We start from the raw sequence: 21355 nt of genomic DNA on the forward strand, positions 1-21355 counted from the left end.
TAATCTTCAAGTGATTCTAACAGAGAAAATACCTGAATACTTGTTTAGCAAAAACCTGTTGTGTTTAGATAGTAATAATTTTACAAAGTAAGGTGACTTGAGAATAATGGAAGTAGTTGATTGTTGGGTAACTGATAATCTTGTTTTAATCTGAAGTTAATTTAGGATTAGTTAACAAATGGCAGGGAATCCCAGCCCCACGGAGTGCACATCCAGTTCCATGTGGGAAAACCAGGACACTTCGTGTATCAGCGACAACCACAAGAACACAGACGTGACACTGGAAATGTCAGGAACACGAGTTAATCCATGGTTAAAGTACTTCACACTCACTCCTAGTCCCCACGTTGATGTGTTCTCACCAGAGAGGGTACAGAGGAGATTGATCAGAATGTTTCCATGATTGGAGAATGTCTGCTCTGAGGAAAGGTTGGATAAGTTGGGGATGTTTTCAGAGGATGAGCTGAGATTTAATTGAAGTGATAAGATGCTGAGGAATCCAGATCGAGTGAATAGGAAGGAGCTATTCATAACAGAGAGGTCAGAAACTGGAGGTTTTAGATTGAAACTAATTCACAGAAAAAGGGGAGTGAATGGTGGGGGGCAGGAACTCACTGATGGGGTGGTAGAGGCAGTAGCCAGCATCACATTAGAATAAAAGGACATGGATGTAACTGAAACCCTGGAACATGCAGGGCTATGGACTAAAGTCTGCAGAATGGGATCATTGTGATTTGACATTTCTCCAGAATATTAAACTCAAGTCCAATTTGAGAATTTATGAATATCATCCGACCTGAATTCCAAACTTCAGACTAAATTTGTCAGTAAGTTCCAGCACAGATCAAGGTTACTTAGTCCATCCTGTATGTGTTGGCTGTAATAGAACGACCCAGGCTTTACAGCGTTCTGTACTCACCAATGACAGCAACAATTTCAGACTGTGTACTCTGCCCTCTATGTTGCTATAATCTGTTTCTTCAATGTATATCTTTGACAGCTGCTCACCTTGTTTCCTTGTTTCTTTCCCAGCCCTAACTCCATTCCCCGTGGCCTTGAGGGACTACCATTTCTGCTGTTTAATCTCTCCTGCCTTCCCCCAAGTGACAGACTGTCTTTTTGTCCTTGTCTCACTCCCACCTTGCTCACAACCTGTTACATTTCTGATGGTTCCCAAACCTCTGTAACTTTCACTGGGCCCCTGGGTCAATGGCACGAGTTTTGAATTTTCTTCCTCATGAGATAATCAGAAATCTTTCCGGTTGCAGTTTGCCCCAGATTTTATTTTGGAAAAAAAAAGAGCATTTGTGTCAGAGTCAAGTGTTTGTGAGCCTTCATCCACAATCCTGAGCACTTAGACATAATCTATGACCCTCCCACAGATGTGCAGATTTGCTGGATTGGCCGTGCTGACATGGCCTATAGTGTGTCGGTTAGGTGGGTTGGTTGAGCCATGCTAAATGTGGGGTTATGGAGGTAGGGGCATGGAGGTAGGGTCATTGCAGACTCGATGGACCGAATAGTCTCTTTGTGCGCCTCAGGGAGTCTGTGATTCTAACTAGTTGTGATTGTCGACACGTTTTCCTCATGCCAGGTTCATTCAGCTCAGGTACACACGCTGCCTTTGTGCTTCTGTTGGCTCTCGCTCAATCCTTTCCTTCTGCTTTACAGCAATTTCACACTGTATGTGAGGGAGAGAATGAATTTGTCAATACAAATACTCCAACCGAAACCCGCACAGGTCAGGACCTGTTTCTGCTGCCGCTCACAGGGAACAGGAAAATAAAGGTTCAGTCATACATCGTACAAGGACACAGAGGTTACAATCACCAGGAACGGGTACACAGCTCAAAAATCTTTTCTCAAGAAATAAAGGACGCTGGAGAGACAGCCTGGTACAAGTAAGAAGCTTTGTGTCTGTATTTTCAGAGATTTGAGGTTGAAATCATTGGATTTGAAGCATGTTTCATTGCCCCAGGTCATCAAAGGTGCTATTTAAATGTGCATCTTTCTTTCTGTCTTTTTGTCCGAGTTAACAATCTGAACCATCTCCTGGGCAGTTAGAATGGATGACAAATGCTGCTCAAGCAAGTGATGCCGTGATCCCATGAACAAACAAAACAAATCCAGTCGCTGTGGTTAGTTGTGAGCTCGCTGGTGTTATTGGAAGGTTTGTGGGGTAAAGGGAGAAGAATGGCATTCAGTGAGGTGTTCCTTTGGAGAGCTGATGAGCCAATCAGCCTCCTTTTGTACAGTAACAATTCTGTGAATAATTAATTCTGAGCCCTCTAAGGAAATATCAGAGCAGGGTTTGTAAAGCAGTCAGATTGAATGAGTGTCTCGGTGAACACAAGTGAGACACAGGTACAGAGAGGTTTTGGGATGGATTAAATTAAATTTTATACATTTGCACAGTCATCAACATTACAGCAGTTAAAAATGGGAGTGATCAAGAGAGTGGAATTAGAGCAGCAAATAAATCTTCAACATTTATGTAGCTAAAGGGGATGCTGGGTAAAGATACTGTAGTTAGTGCTTATTTTATTCCAGGCACACCAGCCAGGAGCACATCCTTCCTGTATCTATCCTATCGAGCTCTTGACGATTTTGTTCATTTGAAGTGTTTCATGTTTGGATACTCCAGAGAAGACAGCTTCAAGCTCCTCAATCTCTCCTACTAGGGCAATGCTGCTGCTAGAATTCAATTCACTGGGGCATGTAACTGGCTGCTTCATGGACTGAAACTGGCAATTGAGACAGAAAGGTTACTGAGTGGTGAGCACTGCTGCCACACAGCATCAGGGACCCAGGTTTTATTTCAGCCAGATGCGACTGTCTGGAGTTTACACGTTCTCACAGTGTCTGTGTGGGTTTCCTAGGGTGCTCGAGCTTCCTCCCACAGTCCAAAGATGTGTAGGTTAGGTGAATTGCCTATGCTAAATTGCCCACAGTGTCCATGTATGTGCCGGTTAGGCCATTAGCCATGGGAAATGCAGGGTTACAGGGACAGGGTGGGTCTGAATGGGATGCTCATCATAGGTTGGTGTGGACTCGATGGATGAATAACCTGTTTATGCACTATAGGGACTCTATTCTATTCTCATGAAGAAGAATGTACTTATCTCAATGTGTTGCAAATCTGTGGCATTCCCTCTTCAAAATACGGTGGATGCAAAGACAATGAGCAGATTTAATGAAGAGATACAGATGTTGAATTTGCAATGAGATGAAGGGTGAAAGAGAGCAGGTGGGAAAACCCAGCTGAGACCGAGGTGAGCTCAATCATCACCGTATTAAATGGTGGAGCTGGTTCGAAGGGCTGTATTGCCTCTCCTGTGCCCAACGCTTATCTTCTTACGGTAATAACTGGAAAGCTGAATCCAAAACTCACCACCTTCACCATAGGAGATTTTTGGAAAAAGCAGGATAGTCAGGTGGATTAGCATTCCAAACTTAGATAGTGAGGAAGCATGTAGGAGATAATGATTTTGCAATTTTAAACTGAGGGGAGACAGTGATTTATGGGTTTAGACTGTGAGGACATTCACACCGTCCAGAATACTCTGTTGTGAATACCTATCCTGTACTTTATTACAAAGCCAAGGTCTCTGACAATGAAACGCAAAATACCCAGGAAACTTCGCCTCACCTCGTAATCTGATAAAAGACTTCGGATAAATCTGGTTGAATTTAGAACACAGCTGGAAAGATTGAAGATTAAATCCACTCCAAGATCCAGTGCTTAAACAAAGGAGACTACAATAGCCAACTCCTGCCTCATCCTAATGTAAACTGGAAGCAAAGACTTTACCGTGGGAAAGTTGACCGACAGTGGGGGAGCTTTTCAAAGTGCTCAGCAAAAGTATATATCAGGGAAAAGGAAAGATTGTAGGAAAAGGAGTAATCTGCTATGAGTGGCTCAGGAAATAAGGGAGTCTATCAAATTGTAATAGAAAACATACAAGGAGAAAGACCAAGGAGAAACTAGGAGATTAGAAAAACTTTAAAGATCAACAGAAAGCTAGATGGGATTGGGGGAGAAAAGTGATGAGTAGCTATCCCCAGGGCCGGAATAGCAGCTTACACTGCTAGAGGGGAACCTATTGTGTGGGGATATGTGGCCTTTCATTGTTGAAGCACTTCACTGTTACCATGGAGATAATCCTGATCACGTTACAAATCACAGCACACTCCAAAAGCTTGTACTTCCAAATAAACCTGTTGGACTATAACCTAGTGTTGTGTGATTTATAAGTTTGTCCACCCCATCCCAACACCGGCTCCTCCATATCAGAATCCTGATCGACATCCACACTGAAACTGAAGTGCCTGTCAGGTACTTGAGGGAGCCACAGGGGTGTATGTTTTAACCACAAAGTGCGAACCTGAACTCGACTTTCTAACTGACCGTTGCAATGGAGATAATACTGAGAGAGAGAGAGTCTCTATTCAAAGTCCCAAACCACAAAAGGTATAAGAATGGGAGCTTTACATTGGATAGGTGGGGCTTTACCTGATGCTGCCTGGAGGTGTTTTACATGTACACTATCCAGGTAACTGCCATGTCTCATCAATAAAGACTCTAAGAAGACCTCTCAAAGTTCTGTACCTAGTTATCCCTATCCAGCAGGATTTAGGAATATGAGTACACAGCAGTCAGTCTTCACAGTGGAGGATACGAAGAACATGCCAGTAATTGATAAGGAGACTGAGGAAGGTGAGGAACTAGAAACAACCATTATCACGAGAGTGTTAGAGCTGGGCAAGCTAATGGAGCTAAAGGTAGATAAGTCTCATTGCCCTGATGGAATACATCCCAGGATACCAACAGAGTTAGTGGGAGAAATAGCAGATGCACTTCGAGTCATAGCATCCTGCAGCAGAGACAGGCCCTTTGGCCCAAACTGGCCCATGCTGACCAGAATGTCCATCCACACTAACCCCATTTCCCTGCACTTGGCCCATCTGCTTCTGAACCTTTCCTATCCATGTTTCGTCCAAATGTCTTTTACCTGTTGTGACAGTGTACCCACCTCAATCACTTCCACTGGCAGCTCATTCCATATAGATACCACCATCTGTGTAAAACAGTTGCCCCTCAGCTTCCCTTCTATTCTTTCCCCTCCAACTGATGCCCTCCAGTCCTTAATTCCCTGGGAAAAAGACTGAGTGCATTCACCTTATCCTTGCCCCTCATGGTCTTATACACTTCTAGAACAGTATCCACTCAGTTTCCTCTGCTCTAAACAAAACAATCCTCGCTTGTCCAACCTCTCCCTATAACTCAGGCCCCTGAGCCCTGACAACATCCTTTTAAATTGTTCTGCACCTTTTACAGTTTAATAACTGAAACCTACACTGCATTCATAATATTTCCAGTGTTTCCCCACGGCGCTGGAACCGACGGGACAACGCCAATGGATTACAATCCATGATCGAGAATGAACTCCTTTACAACAATCCCGTTTTCATAGTGTTTCCCAAGGTGCAGGTATCCTTGTGTCTTTCAGGTTGCATGGTTAATTAAAGACTTGTCCTTCTACAAAGCAAAGCTGTGGCTTAATTGTTCCTGGGAGATGTGCCATGATTTTTCAGACTTTCAAAAACAAAAACTCTTTCTCCACAGTCACCACCCTAACACGGACTTGGCTGTACCTCAGTATTTTTTCCAGTCACACTCTTATTTGGAATATTCGCCCACGGACAGAATACACACCTTTCCTTCCACATGAAAAGGCCAATGAATATTCAAATCGGCACGGATCAAGTAACTATCAAAACTGAACATGAAGTTCAATTTGAATTTCTCATCCACAAATCCACCCTTTCAGGACCCAACAACTGAGAAAACAACTCACTATATTAATACAGGATGGATCTTTATTAGACAATTATAGTATTAAATTGTAGTTTCATGTTTCCCAAAGTTTTAACTCTCAGTCTAACAATTTCTCTTTCTTCTGTGAACTGAAATCCGAACCAATCCCCTCACTCCTTTCCTCCACACCCAGTTCTCACACACTCTCTCCTCTCTTTGAATTCAGTTTCCTAGATCTTGTCTGCGGACTAAGAACCAAATCAATGAGTCTGACTCTGAGTCCAGCAGGGTGGGGGCGTTCTTGGTGAATCCTCTGATGACAACCATCCTGCATGCACTGCTTCCTGCACACTCTGGCCAAAACCTGTCTTACTAAAATGAACCAAATTAGAACTCGAATTGCAGGCCCATCTTTGTCACTTTCCATAAAAACCCTGAATCTTCACAAAAGAGTTCTGATAACTTTCTGCAAAATGCTGCACCACTGATAGTCTGATCACATCTCAGGGTACCAGGAAATAGGCCATTCCCCTGGGTCCTGCTGCCAGAGGGAGGAAGATGCCAATGACAGATTAATCCCTCACAACCACAGCCTCCTTCCCAGGCACTGTGCATACTCCCACAATAGGCCAGCACTGTGCCCATACACTGGTCTCCCCTCCTACAGCACGTGTTCCCGATCATACAGGAGTCCGGGAGACTGACAGCAGCTGCTGCCCAATATATCAGAATCCCTACAGTATGGAAACTGGCCCTTCCGCCAAACAAGTCCATACCGACCCTCCAAACAGTAACTTACACAGACCCATTCCCCTACCCTAAATTTACCCCTGACTAATGTAACTAATACTATGGACAATTTAGAATGGCCAATTCACCTGTCCTGCCCATCTTTGGATTGTGGGAGGAAACTGGAACACCCGGAGGAAACCCGCTCAGACATGGGGAGAATGCACAAACTCTGGGTTTGGCTGGAATCAAAACCGGGTACCTGGTGCTGTGAGGCAGCAATGGTAACCACTGAGCCGTCTCTATGGACGGGAAGGGGCGGAGCTGGAGAACTGGGGTAATGGGATTGTAAACAATGAATGAATGTGGACGACACTGGGGGATGGACAGGTCAGTGAGGGACAGGAGCAGTGCAGCAGCAGGAGGGAATCCTGGACAAACTGAGCAATGGGAGAGTCTGACAGGAGAGAAACTGCAGGAAGGTTCTGTTTAGAGGCTGAGGCAGGGACAGCTGGGAGACAGTATGGCCTGGTGGCTTGGGCAGGTTTTCTAATCAGCCTCTTCAAAGATGCTGTTCCTCAACGCTGAGCCTGACCCTCCTGGTCCAGAGGTAAGGACACTGCCACCATTTCCTGGTGGGCAAGGGATATGGGGACTGCCTTTCAAAAGGTTTCAAAAACCGGTGTTGGTGACATTAACAAGACTCAATACACAGTCACTGACAAAATGCTGGTGTACATGAACTTCATCCAGAATATTAACACCTATAACTGGGTAACGCAGACCCCGATGTACAGAGTTAAATCCTGGATATTAATAACAGCTTTGTGCATGGGAAATCATGGATCATGAATCTGACTCAGTTATTTTGAACAAATAACAAAGAGGATTGCTGAGGTCAGAGCATGGACATGATCTACATGGACTTCAGTAAGGCGTTCCTCATGGGAGACTGGTCAGCAAGGTTAGATCGTACGGAGTACAGAACTGGCCCGAAGGTAGAAGGCAGAGGGTACTTTTCAGGCTGGAGGCCTGTGACCAGTGGAGTGTCACAAGGATCGGTGCTGGATCCACGTTTCGTCATTTATATCCATGATTTGGATGTGAACATAAGAGATATTATAAATAAGTTTGCGGATGACACCAAAATGGGAGGTGTGGTAGACAGGGAAAAAGATCAGAGTACAAGGGGATCTGGATCAGATGGGTGATGGGCTGAGGAGTTCAGTTTAGAAAAATGCGAACTGCTGCATTTTGGAAAAGCAAACTTTAGCAGGACGTATACAGTTAATATAAGTTCCAGGGGAGTGCTGCTAAACAAAGTGCCCTTGGAGTGCAGCTTCATAGTTCCTTAACAGTAGAATAGCAAGTAGATAGGATAGTGAAGGTGGCAGTTGGTCTGCTTGTCTTTATCGGTCAGAGTGTTTAGTATAGGGGTTGGGAGGTCATATTGCGGCTGTACAGGACATTGATTCGGCAACTTTTGTAATATTCCATGCAATTCTGGTCTCCTTCCTGTCAGATGGATGTTCTCAAAATTGAAAGGGGTCAGAAAAGAATTATAGGATGTTTCCAGGGTTGGATAGGCTGCTTTCCCTGGACCGTCAGAGGCTGAACGGTGACCTGAAGGAGACTTTTAATATCAGGCCGGGCATGGATAGGGTAAATAGACAAGATATTTTCCCTGCCGGGGGTGGCGGGGGGGGGGGGGAGGGAGTACAGAACTAGGGGACTGGGAGGGGAGGGTAGACAGAGAGGGTGGGTGGATCGAGAGGGTTGGGACAGAAATGGGTGGGGACAGAGAGGGGGGGCACAGAAATGGATGGGGCCACAAAACAGGATTCGAGAGGAGGGGAACAGACGGGGGGGGAAACAGAGGGGGCGACCGACAAAGAGGGGGAACAGACTGAGGGCGGGGGGGCAACCGACAGAGGGGGGAAAAGAGACGGCTGTGCGACCAACAAGGGGGCGACTGACAGAGGGTGTGACAGATTGTGGGACAGATCAAAGGGGGGGATGCACGACCGACGATGTGGGGGGGCCGACAAAGGGGGGGTAAAAGAGAGTGGGGGGAGACGGGGGGGAACACAGAGGGGGAAGATGGAGAGTTATTTTATAGATCTACTACTCAACCCTGTTTGTGTTTTCTCCTCCTCACCTTAATTCCCTCTGAAGGGCTCAGAACAACTGCATAGTTCCTGGAAAGTGGGGTTTCAGGGAGATCAGGTGCTGAATGTGGCATTTGGGACACTGACCTTTAATGGAATGCGCTGGTCAATAAATGGACTCTGGTTCGACTCCACTGTCTGTATGGTGTTTGCACATTCTCCCTGTGTGTCTGCGTGGGCTTCCTCTGGGTGCTCTCAATTTCCTCCCACAAATCCAAAGCCATGCAGGTTAGCTGGATTAGCTTTGGGTAATGCTCGGTTACTGAGTTAGTGTGGAATGCTGTTCCGATGATTGGTATGGTCTCATGGGCCGAAAGGCCTGCTTCCACACTGTGGGGATTCTGTCACTGAGTATAGGGATTAGGAGGTCACGGTGTGGCTGAGTAGGGCATTGGTCAGGCCACTGTTAGAATACTGCATTCAATTGTAGTCTCCCTGATTTCAGAAAGATGTTACCAGAAAAGTACTCAACCTCTTAATGGCAAGTTCCGGGGAAGTGATGACAAACAAACAGACCGTGCAGTGTGGGTTGATAGTTCCTTGAAAGTGTGGTTGAAGGTAGACAGGTCGGTGAAGGTGGTGTGCGGTATGCTAGCTGTTATTGGGCAGTGCATTGAGGATAGGAGTTGGGAGATCATGTTTCAGTTGTACAGTTTATTGGCTCAGCCACTTTTGGAATCCCCAGACTGCTTTCAATTCCAGCCTCCCTGTTACAGGAAAGATGTTGGGAAACTTGCACGAGTTCAGAAAAGTTTTACTAGGGTGTTGCCAGTATTGGAACATTTGAACCATAGGGAGAGGCTGAATTGGCTGAGGCTATTTCCCTGCAGCACTGGACACTTTAGGTGGCTTTACTGAACTTTATAAAATTATGAGGGGCAATGATAGGGTGACTAGTCATGGTTTATATTTTTCCCCCAGAGTAGGGGAGACCAAACAAATGTGAATCTTTTTTTCAAGGTGGAAATGACACATTCTAGAGGAGAGATGGCAAGTTTAAATGATATGAAAACCGAAACAACTGAAGATGCTGTAAACCAGGAAGAGAAACAGAAGTTTCTGGAAAAGCTCAGCAGGTCTAGCAGCAGGTGTGAAAAGAAATTAGAGTTAACGTATCTGAGGAAGGGTGACCAGACCCGAAACTTTAACTGAGTTTTCTTCACAGATGCTGCATGACCTGCTGAGCATTTCAACATCAGTGCAAGTTTAAAGGGAGTAGTTTGGAGTATATACCTGAGAGGAACTTTATGAAGTTTATAAATTGAAGAGAGACCACATCTGGGATTAATGACAGAAGTTTTGGTCCTTTTACTTAAGGAAATACATTTCATCAGAGGCATTTCACAGAAACCTGACTGGGATGATCCATCGTTTGCAGGGACTATCTTTTAAGAAAAGGCTGAAGTAGTTGGGACTCCACTCACTGGATTTGGGAACAATGAGAGGGGATCTCATTGTAACATGAAGGATTCTTAAGGAGTTTGACAGGGTAAATACTGAGAGGATATTTCCCATCATGAGGGAGCCTGGAACCAGATTTTGGGTCAGTCACGGAATCATGGATTCTGTTTTAGATTCGTCAAGTTTAAGGCAACACCGACACAGGTAAGGGGTTTCAGTAGCAATGGAGCTGGGGTGAGGTGGAGACAAGCAACATTTTAGAGATTGGAATTCCTGGTGTTTGTGATTGTGTAGATGCCTAATCAGAAGGTCACCTTGGGGTTACAGATATGACAGCAATATTGTGAAGAGTGTAGCTCTGCCTCAGACAGTTCCCAGGGAGAGGGAGGGGCTCAGCAGGAAGGGAAAGGAATTTGTAATAGCAACTGAAGGCAATGAGTTTAACCACTACAATGTTTCATTGGAGCAAACTGCAGCTAATCGCGTAGTGGGAGTGTGATAAGCAGTTTGATAACTGAGTAATGGAGAGGGATGATGGGGAGGGAGAGCTGGGCATTGTCAGTGTACATGTGAAACCTAACACGGTCCTTTTGGACGATGTCACCTCTTGGCAGTATGCAGGTGAGATACAGGAGGGACCAAGGAGAGATCCTTGAGGGACACCATATACAAGGAATTCAGAAAGGAAAGGGAGAGTGGAGATGGAATCGGTGTTTGCAACAACGGTGAGGTCAAATATTAGTTTGTAGCAGAATGGGTGAGAAGGACACAACCAGAAAAGACAGACAGATAGAACAAGGAACAATATCTGTGATTTGGTAGGAGGAGTGATGATGAGGAGCAGCCCAACTCCAAAAACACTATGTCTACATTAGTGACGTCACCCAACTCCACCCTAGCCTCAGCTCATTTATTGAAATACTTGTCCATCCCTGTGTTATCTCCAGACTTCATTATAAAACACATTCATGGCCAGCCTCCCACGTTCAACGTACATGAAATCTCAAGAGTATCTAAAACCCTACTGTCCAAGTGCTCACTTGTACCAAAACTTGTTGATCCATCAACAAGCAAAAATTTAAAATTCTCACCCTTGATGTAATTCCTGGCTGTGAACATCCCTGTCTCCCTGCACCACACAACCTGTGAGATCCCGACAACTCATTTCCTTTCAGACTCCCAACGATGTGTTTATTCATTGCTTCACCTGTCTGGCTGTTTCTGCTGTTGCCAAGGCAACACGGTCTGGAATTCCCACCCTAACCCTCTCAGACCTGCTTTCCTCCTTAAAGGTATTACCGGAAACCTGTTTATTTGGCAATTCTTTTGATCACCTGACCTAATATCCCCATCTGTGGCCTTATGTCAGAAGCTCTCAATAGTATTTCTGTGGAATTATACACATGATTATAAAAACAAACTGTTGTTGATTTGCACATACATTGTCAACTCTTCACTGTCGCTGAGTGAATAATCTAACAGCTCTTACCCAACCACATTGTGGGAGCACCTTCACCACACGAACTGCAGCTGTACAGGACGTCAAACATCACCTTCTGCACAGACAATGGGGCTTTGGCACTGATCACTGGGATCTGTGGAGAGAGAAACACACGGTTGATATTTCAGGGAGTGTAAAATGCATTATAGGGAGGGAAAATGGAGCAGAATTTGGATTTTCAAATTTGTGTTTTACAATGTGCACTAAGTTCTGTAAAACCTTTCATTCCATACCGTGAAAATTTCCTCCTCTTCCTGGTCAATACGTCTTTCCTTTCCCCTGCCCTGCACCTTCACACATCTCCAATGCCTTGGCCACAACAACACTGTGCTGTCAGTGAGGTTTATCACGTGGTTGAGTATTGTACCGCCCCTCATTCACTCCGATTGGTTGAAGGACCAACTGGCACATCCTGGTCCTCGAGTCCCCGTCCCCCCACTCTTCTTGGTCCTGCGCTGACATCAATAATCCGAGGCCCATTGTGAGCTGGAGCATGCTCAGTGCTTCCTGCTTTTGCTGCTGTTCATCAGGTGCGAGAGAGAGAGGGCTCATCCCTGTTTCTCCTGATGTCAGACAATAACAACAACTACCTGCATTGTATGGAGCCTTTCACATTGACAAATCTGCTAAAATGCTTCACGGATGATGGAATCGTAGATTAAAGAGAACGATTTTTAGATACATCTTTAAGGCGGACAAGAGGGGGTTAGGGAGGATATTCCAAAGGTGTGTCTCCTCGGCAGCTCCAATTGTGGAGTGATATAGGTGGGCAACAGCTTACACTGGAGACTGTTAGTGGCTAACCATAGGCTAACAACCTCATGTCGTAGCCCCCCACCCCACACACCAGGCCTTGCTCTCACAGCCTGCCATTACACACTACCTATGGTAAGCCACTAAACAAACAGTCTCCATTAACAGCTAGTCACCCTCCCCCGGCCATATCGTTATCCACTCCTTTATCCAACCGTTCTTCTCACTCTATCCCCACCTATCCTTTACTCCTTTTATCCTCCCCCCACACTATCTTCTGCAAATAAACTGAATTTTTTTCTCAGTAACACCTGTTCTGTGGAAGGGACACCGGATCTTAAACTTTAACTCTGATTTCTCTTCACAGATGCTGCCAGACCTTTTCCAGAACCTCCTGGTTGTTGTTTCTGATTTACATCTTCCGCAGTTCTTTTGGTTTTAATTTACCGGGAGTTTGTAATTCAGGTCCTACAGCCTCTGTCCCAGTCTCTGCTGTCTCTCCCACCCCCACCCAGTGACACTGCACCTGCACAGCTCATGGACAGGTGTTGTCTTGCTGGCCACACCCCTCATTCACTCCCATTGGCTGCAGGACCACACAGCCTCTCCTCCCATTGGTCTGGAACTGCCGTCAAGCCGGGCACCATTGTCATGAGAGTGGACGGCTAATCCCTCTCTCTGCCCTGGGATGAGCTTCATCATTCACAGTGAATGGGGCAGTATCACAGAGCACAGGGCCTGGGGGCTATTGGAGATGCTGCAAATCTGTCCCAAGTCCCCTCCCATGAGCCCATAGCCTCCCAAATCTTTCCTTAAAAAGTAAAATTCCAAGTCTGTTTCAGAATACCTGCTGAATCTGTGTCGTTCAGACTGTTCCAGATGCTCAGAACTTACTGAGTAAAATAGTGTTCACATTTTCACCTTGTATTATTTGCCAATTACTTGAAAGTAGTTACTAAAAATTGTGACAGCGTTACCAATTCCTCTCTCTCTTTGCAAATTCAAGACCTTGGAACCTAATCTGCACCAGATCAAAATCACTGCTTCACCTTCTCAGCTCCAAGGATAATTATCTGTGCTTCAGCTAGCTCTGCACAAAAGAGAGGAATGCATCTTAATTTATTAAGATCAAAGAAACAGACCTCCGGTCCAATTCGTCTGTGCCAACGAGGAATCCTAAACTAATGGATTCCCATTTACCATCTATTGGTCTGTATCCATCAAAACCCTTCCTATTCATGTACCAAATTGGAAGCCTTTTAAATGTTGTGATTTTATCAGCCTCCACTACTTCATCTGGTAGCTCCTCCCATACACACACCACACTCAGCTTGAAAACGTCGCCAGTTCGATCCCTTTTAAATCTATGCCGTCTCAACTTAAACCCATGTGCTCTAGTTTTGGACCCACCTAACCTGAGGAAACAGGACCCCGGCTGCTCACCTCATCCACGCCCCTCGTGATTTTATAAATCTCCATGAAGTCACCTCTCAGTCTTTGACTCTCCAGAGAAAATAGCCCCAGCCTATTCAGCCTCTCCCTGTAGCCCAAATCCTCCAATCCTGGCAACGTTTTTGTAAATCTTGTCCAAACCTTTTCAAATTTCACAACATCCTTCCCAGAACAGGGAAATTCAAACTGAAAACAGAATTCCAGAAATGGCTTAATCAACATCCTGTCCAGCCACAATATGACATCCCAGCTTCTGTATTCAATGCATTGACCAATAACGGAGAGTGTTAATGGAGTCCCATTTGCCAGCGGTTCACCCTTATCCCTCTAAAACCTACCTCTTCATGTACCCAATCAGACGCCTTTTAAATGCTGCAATTGTACTTGCCTCCACCCCTTCCTCTGGCAGTTCATTTCATATATGCAATGCCCTCAACATGAAAAAGATGCCCCTTAGATCCCTTTTAAATCTTTTCCCTCTCACCTTAAGCCTGTACCCTCTATTTCTGGACCCACCAAACTTGGGAAAAAGTCCCTGACTGCTCACCTTATCCGTGCCCTTTATGATTTTAAGACCACCTCTCAGCCTCCAACTCTCCAGCGAAAATAGTCCCAGCCTATTCAGCCTTTCCCAATAGCTCAAACCGTCCAACCCCGGGAAAGTACTTGCAAATGTTTTCTGAACCCTTTCAAGTTTCTCAACATTGTTCCAAGAACAGGAATATTGGAACTGAAAACAGAATTCCAGAAGGGCCTGAATCAGTGCCCTGTCCAGCCACAATATGACGTCACAACAGCTGCATTCAATGCATTGACCAATAACGGGGAGCGTACCAAATTCTGCATTCACTATCCCGCCTCCCTGTGACTCTACTTTCAGGGAACTATGAACCTGCTTCCAGGGTCCCTTTGTTCAGCAATGTTCCCCAAGACTTTACCATTAAGTATAAGTCCTGCCCTGATTTGCCTTTCTAAAATACAACAGCTCACATTTATCTAAATAGAACTCCGTCTGCCATTCCTTGCTCCAATGGCCCATCTGATCAAGATCCTGTTGTATTCTGAACTAACCTTCTTCACTGTCCATGAGAACTCGAATTTTGGTGTCTTCTGTAAACCTACTGACCATACCTCATATATTCACATCCAAGTCATTTATTTAAGGGCCCAATTATCCATCCTTGCAGCACACTGCTGCTCACAAACCTCCAGTCCGCAAAGCAACCCTCCATCATCCTCTGTCTCCTACCTTCAAGGTAGTTTTGTAATGGCTTGCTCTCTCTGCATTCCATGTTATCTAACCCTGCTAACCAGTCTGCTTTGTGGAACCTTGTTGAATGTCCATATAAACAGCATTCACTGCCTGCCTTAATCAATTTTCTTTGTCACTTCAAAACACTCACTCAAGTTAGTGAGACCCAATTGTGCATGTACAAAGCCACATTGACTCTCCCTGATCATTTGTCCCGCTGCGCCTTCCTTGTTCGGTCCACACCCTCCCACCAACCCACGCTCCACACACTTGACCCTCCCTTACCACCATAGGAGATGTAAAACATGCAGCCACACCTCCCTAAGACCTCTGTCCAAGACCCCAAAAGGATCTTTTCACATCAGGCAGAGATTTGCCTGCACATCCCAAAACCTCATATACTGCATCTGCTCACTATGGGAAATTTAACATGGTTCATCCAACTAACCTACACATCTTTGAACTGTGGGAGCAAACTGGAACACCCGAAGGAAATCTTCACAGACACTGGGGAGAATGTGCCAACTCCAACACAGACAGTTGCCCGAGGCTGGAATCAAACCCAGGTCCCTGGTGCTGAGGAAGCAGCACGAACCACTGAGCCACAATACTGTGGGATCTTCGGTGCTGATGCGCTGCCCCACTGATACCTCAGTCACTCACCCTGCCTCATTTTCTAAGAGGCAGTGATGATGGAGTGAAATTATCACTAGACAATTAATTCAGAGACCCCGATAACGTTCCGGGGACAAGGGTTTGAGTCCCATCACGGCAGATTTTGGAACGTGAATTCAATAAATATCTGGAAAAAATAATCTAGTGACGACAGGAATCCATTGTCAATTGTTGGAAAAACCAATGTGTTTCACTCATGACCTTTAGGGAAGGAAAATGCCATCCTTACCTGGTCTGGTCTGCATGGGACTCCAGACATATAGCAACGTGGTCGACACTTAACTGCCCTCTGGGTAAACGCAGCAATAAATGCTGGCCGAGCCAGTGACTGCCTCATCCTGTGAATGAATAAAGAAAACAGATCAGGTTTTGTCCTTCTTTAGAAGGTACATCCTACAAACTCAATCAGAAACGTTCTCGCACACACTGAACAAATACCTTTCCATCCAAGCCCTTAACCTACAGCACTCCGAGGTTATGTTGGTAAAGTTAAAACCACTTATCATTGCATCCATATTATTCTTACAGATAACTGAGGTCACCTGGTAAAATTGTGTCTCAATTCCCCACTGACTATTGGGAGAGAGTCTATAATACAATCCAAGTAAGATGGTCATCCCTTTCTTATTTCTCAGTACCACCCAAATAACTTGCCTGGATGTACTCCCAGAAATATCCTCCTGAAGCCCAGCTATAATGTTATCCCTAATCAAAAACACCTCTCTCCCTGCTCTGTTGCCCCCTTTCTATCCTTGCAATAGCATCTATACCCTGGAACATTAAGCTGCTAGTCCTATCCATCCCTGAGTGATGCCTCTGTAATTGCTGTAATATCCCAGTCACATGTTCAAAACCATACCCTGAGCCCACCTGCCTGACCTGCCAGGTCTCTTGCACTGAAATAAATGCAGTGTAACTGGTCTGTCCCACCTCATTCTGTGACTTGCTCTTGCCTGCCTTGACAGTCTGACTGGTGAACAGTACCAGCCTCAGACTCACCTCTTTTCTCACTATCTCTTTGGGATTACCCCGTCTCCCTCACTGGTTTAATGCCTCCCGAGTGGCACTAGCAAATCTCCCTGCTCGTCAGGACCCCATGCTTTCCCCTTCCTATGCCATTGGTACCAATGTACAATGTCCTCCCACTGGTTATTCTCTCTTTTGAGAATATTCTGCTCCCTCTGAGAGATATCCTTGACACTGGCACCAGGGCAGCACCACCCCATTCTGATGTCTCACTGTCACCTGCAGATACGGCAGACTGTGCCCCTGACTAGAGAGTCCCCTATCACCATCGATCGTGTGGAACTGGATATACCTCACATTATGTTAGAAGCCAGTCTCAGTACCAGTAACTTGGCTGTCAGTGCTACATTCCCCTGAAAGTTTATTACCACCTACATTTTCCAAAACAGTATAATTGTCTGAGATGGGGATAGCCACAGGAGACTCCTGCAGTACCTACCTTCCCCTCTTAGCTTTTCTGGAGGTAACCCACCTACCTGACTGTATCTGCAGTATCCTGCAATCCTGAGACTGCCGCCTATCACCCCCCCCCCCCCCCCCCGGCTCCTGTCAATTCCTCACTGCCTTTAATCACTCCTCCACCAATCCATGTGATCCAATAGGATTTGCAATCACACTTCTTGCAGACATAATCATCAGGATCATTGAAACTCTCCCTAATCTCCCACATCCGACAGGAACAGCACGCCACTCTACAACAGGCCATCTCTCCACCTTAACAATCTACAGACCAAGACAAAGGCACAGTGTAACTGCTCGAAAAATACTGCCCGAGAATAACTTAATGCTTACGTTTTGTATCTTAAACATTTAATCAAGAGACCATAAGACATTAAAAAGAAATCCTCACCTTACTCACTATTGTAGATTTAATAAAATAAAACCGACTAAGATTGATATTTGAAGAGACTGAAACTCACTGAGCTGATCCCCGGCTCTGAGTACTTCCAAGGGTGAGGTCTCTCTGAGGGCAGCTGTGAAATGTCACTGTTTCTCTTCTCTGCCCACTCCATTTCCAGAGAGGTTTTTAACTTCACAGCAAGTCAGCTCAGAGAGGTCACTGCTTGGTTTTATTCACTGGAGGGTGCCTTTGCTGCCCAGACCAGTATTTCTTGGCCCCATTTACTTGTCTTGGAGAAAGTGGTGGTTAACCGCCTCCCTGAAATGCTGCAGTCCATGTACATCACAGTGATGTTTGGACAACAGTCCCCCTCTGGCCCCACAACCCTCCCTGTCTCTGTAATCCCCCTCCAGCTTCACCACCCTCCCTGTCTCTGTAATCCCCCTCCAGCCCCACAACCCTCCCTGTCTCTGTAATCCCCCTCCGGCTTCACCACCCTCCCTGTCTCTGTAATCCCCCTCCAGCCCCACAACTCTCCCTGTCTCTGTAATCCCCCTCCGGCTTCACCACCCTCCCTGTCTCTGTAATCCCCCTCCAGCCCCACAACTCTCCCTGTCTCTGTAATCCCCCTCCGGCTTCACCACCCTCCCTGTCTCTGTAATCCCCCTCCAGCCCCACAACTCTCCCTGTCTCTGTAATCCACCTCCGGCTTCAGAAATTACATGTCCGTGGCATAAGTTTTTATTTGGATTCGTTTTTGTTTAATAAACCACCTCCCCCCTCCACAAAAAGGTGACATATTTCACCCCCAAACAAATTTCTGATGATTGACCTTTTGGAGAGGCCGACACATGGACACCGCAGTATTTTATCTCACATTGTACACGTAGAATGATGGAACTTGCTTTTAAATATTGCTAAAAAAGGAAGGCAATGGCTTAATGGTATTCCTGCCAGATGATTGAAATGTACAGTGTTCCGAGGATTAGGGATAGAATCCCAACATGGCTGGTGGCAGCATCGGAATCCAATACAATCGAGAATGAAAAGGCGAATGATGACCATGAAACTATTGTCAAATGTTAGAAAACCCATCTGGTTCACTCATGTCCTGTCGGGAAGGAAACTGTCACCCTCACCTGGTCTGGCCGACATGTGACTCCAGACCCACAGCAATGTGGTTAACTCTCAACTGCCCTCAGGAAAAATACATTAAAAACTGTTAACAAATACCCCGCAGGTATGACTTAAAAACTGGCTGTTCCCAATGGGACCATGTGAATTTCTGAACGGCCTGAACTAAAACGGAGTTTCAGCTTCACCTTCTCCCCGTCTCCCCTCACTCTGTTTACACCCAACTCCAGAACACTCTCATTGAGCCAAGCAGCCCTCACAGTGCAGCCCTGTCATTTTCATTGCCTGCTCACACCTACACTGCCCTCAGCCTCCTGTACTGTTCCAATGCATCTCAATGGGAGCTCAGGGACAGCACCTCAATTCAGCCCTTTGTAACCCCAGAGTCAACATGGACCTCAGCAGTTTCTGAATGAACAGACAGTTGTCAGAAGCTGGAACATCCCACCTGAAAAGATACTGGAATTTGAGTCTAAAAGGAGTTTTAATGGGAAGTTTGCAGGTAATTGAAAATATCAAGTTTACAGGTTAACATCATGAAGTGGGTGATTGGGTCTAAATCTGAGAGTTCTTACAAAGAGACGAGGTGGAATTTGGATAAATCTGTGCTCCCTCTCAGGGCAATATCTCCTTCCTCAGCTGCATGGCCCAGAACAGAACACATACCCAAAGGGTGTTCCAACCACGAATTTGTACATCTTTCTGCTTAACAAAAATATTGGAGATATTTTCCCACAAACAGAAGTGACAAACCTTTCTCCTTCCACAGTTAAATGCCAATGATATTCAGATCCTGATGACTCCATTGACTGTAAAAACTTACTTTTGAGATCCCAACCTCAATTATTCTGATTTACTATCCTATGAAATAAATTGACAAAACAAAACAGAATATAAAGACATACCTTTCTCTTGGTTTGTGCTTGATGTGTAAATGCCTCTCCTAAAATCACATGCCCCCCCTCCCCCTCCCCCATCCCAGAAAGAGGACATGTCCATGCCCCTCACTGTATCTTGCCCCCAATAAAGATGGCGGCCATATCCCAGGACCTATCACCACCTGAGGGCCGCAGCCATTTTCCCATCTGCTGCAAACGCGGGATTAAGAGTTTCTAATTCAGACTAACGACCCGTACAGAGTGTAATTAAAACTTCCCAGTCTGAAGTGACTGATTACCTCTGTCTCTGAGGCCACTCTCCCCTTCCCTGTTTGCCTCTCCCACATTCACCACCGGCCGAGTCACGTGACACTGCACAGGCGGAGTTACTGGTGACGTGTCATCCCACTGGCCACGCCCCTCATTCACTCCCATTGTTTGGATGACCAGCTGGTTCCACTTCGTCCACCAGTCCCACCACCTTTTCCTATTGGTGGAAAGCTGCCATCAATCAGCTGGACCCCATTGTGAGGTCAGTGGTGGGATCCTCCCCCTGCCTGAATCAAACCCGGAAGGTGGGTGGATGGGGTCAATCAGGAACAACAAGCAGGAGGTGCTGGGAAAGCTCAGCAGGTCTGGCAGCATCTGGGAACAGGAATCTGTCCAGTGGCCCTTCCTCAGAACCGATGGGAGCTGGGAAAATTAGAATCCTGACAGTGTGGAAACAGGCCATTCGGCCCAAAAGTCCACAGTGTCCCTCCGAATGGTATCCCACCCAGACCCATTCCCCTACCCTATTACTGTATATTTCTCCTGACTAATGCACCTAACCTACACATCCCTGAGCATTATGGGAAATTTAGCTTGGCCAATTCAACTAACCTGCAGATCTTTATACTGCAGGAGATAGGGGTTAAAGAGTAAATAATAGGTAGGGACAGAACCCAGAGAGAGACAGGAACATTTGGAAAGACAAAGGAGTGGATTACGATCTGGCTGGGAGGGTGCATAGCTGTTAATGGAGAGGACAGGAACCTGTGTCTGGCAGCATCTCAGTGGAGGTGGCGGAAATGGCGACTGATGATCGACGTTCTGCTGCAAAAACAGACCCCGAGCTTCCAGCTGCCTGTCACTATAACACACCTGGCCAACACCTCTGTCTCATGCTTACTGCAGTGTTCCAGTGAAGCCAGAACATACCAAAATACCAAATATTTCAAGGACTGCAATTTCCCCTCCCATGTGGTCAATACCATTCAATGTATCTCCTCCACTTCCTGCACCTCTGCCTTTGAAACCCACACCTCCAACTGCAACAAGGATAGAACACCCCGCAAGCTCCCCCCACCCACCCCAAGTCCTTAACTTCCACCCAGATACAACACATCAGCTTCTGCCATTTCCACCAGCTACAATCAGACCGCACCACCAGATTCTGAAGAGGTTTGACAGAATAAATACTGATGTGTCTGAGGGTAAATACTGAGGGGGGAGTCTGAAACCAGATTCTGAGCCAGTCACAGAATCAAGGGTCCTGTTTCGGATTCATCACGTTTAAGGCAACACAGACACGGGTAAGGGGTTTCAGTAGCAATGGAGCTGGAGTGAGGAGGGGACAAACAACGTTTAAGAGATTGGAATTCCTGGTGTTTGGGATTGTGTAACCGTCTAATCAGAAGGTCAGCTTCGCGTCAGAAACAACTGCAATATTATGAAGAGTGAACTGC

At 45.9% G+C, this 21355-nt stretch overlaps 1 long non-coding RNA gene across 1 annotated transcript in view; it reads right to left on the reverse strand.

Moving 5' to 3' along the window:
- The window catches only part of LOC132831432 (uncharacterized), a 29493-nt gene extending 17816 nt beyond the window's left edge, over positions 1 to 11677 (reverse strand). Inside the window, exon 1 of the long non-coding RNA XR_009646495.1 lies at positions 11606 to 11677. This is a non-coding gene — a long non-coding RNA (uncharacterized LOC132831432). The remainder of the gene's footprint in view (positions 1 to 11605) is intronic.
- Positions 11678 to 21355: the final 9678 nt, after the last annotated feature.

The sequence above is a fragment of the Hemiscyllium ocellatum genome, chromosome 33 (genome assembly GCF_020745735.1).
Source record: "Hemiscyllium ocellatum isolate sHemOce1 chromosome 33, sHemOce1.pat.X.cur, whole genome shotgun sequence".
In the NCBI taxonomy this organism is placed as follows: Eukaryota; Metazoa; Chordata; class Chondrichthyes; order Orectolobiformes; family Hemiscylliidae; genus Hemiscyllium; species Hemiscyllium ocellatum.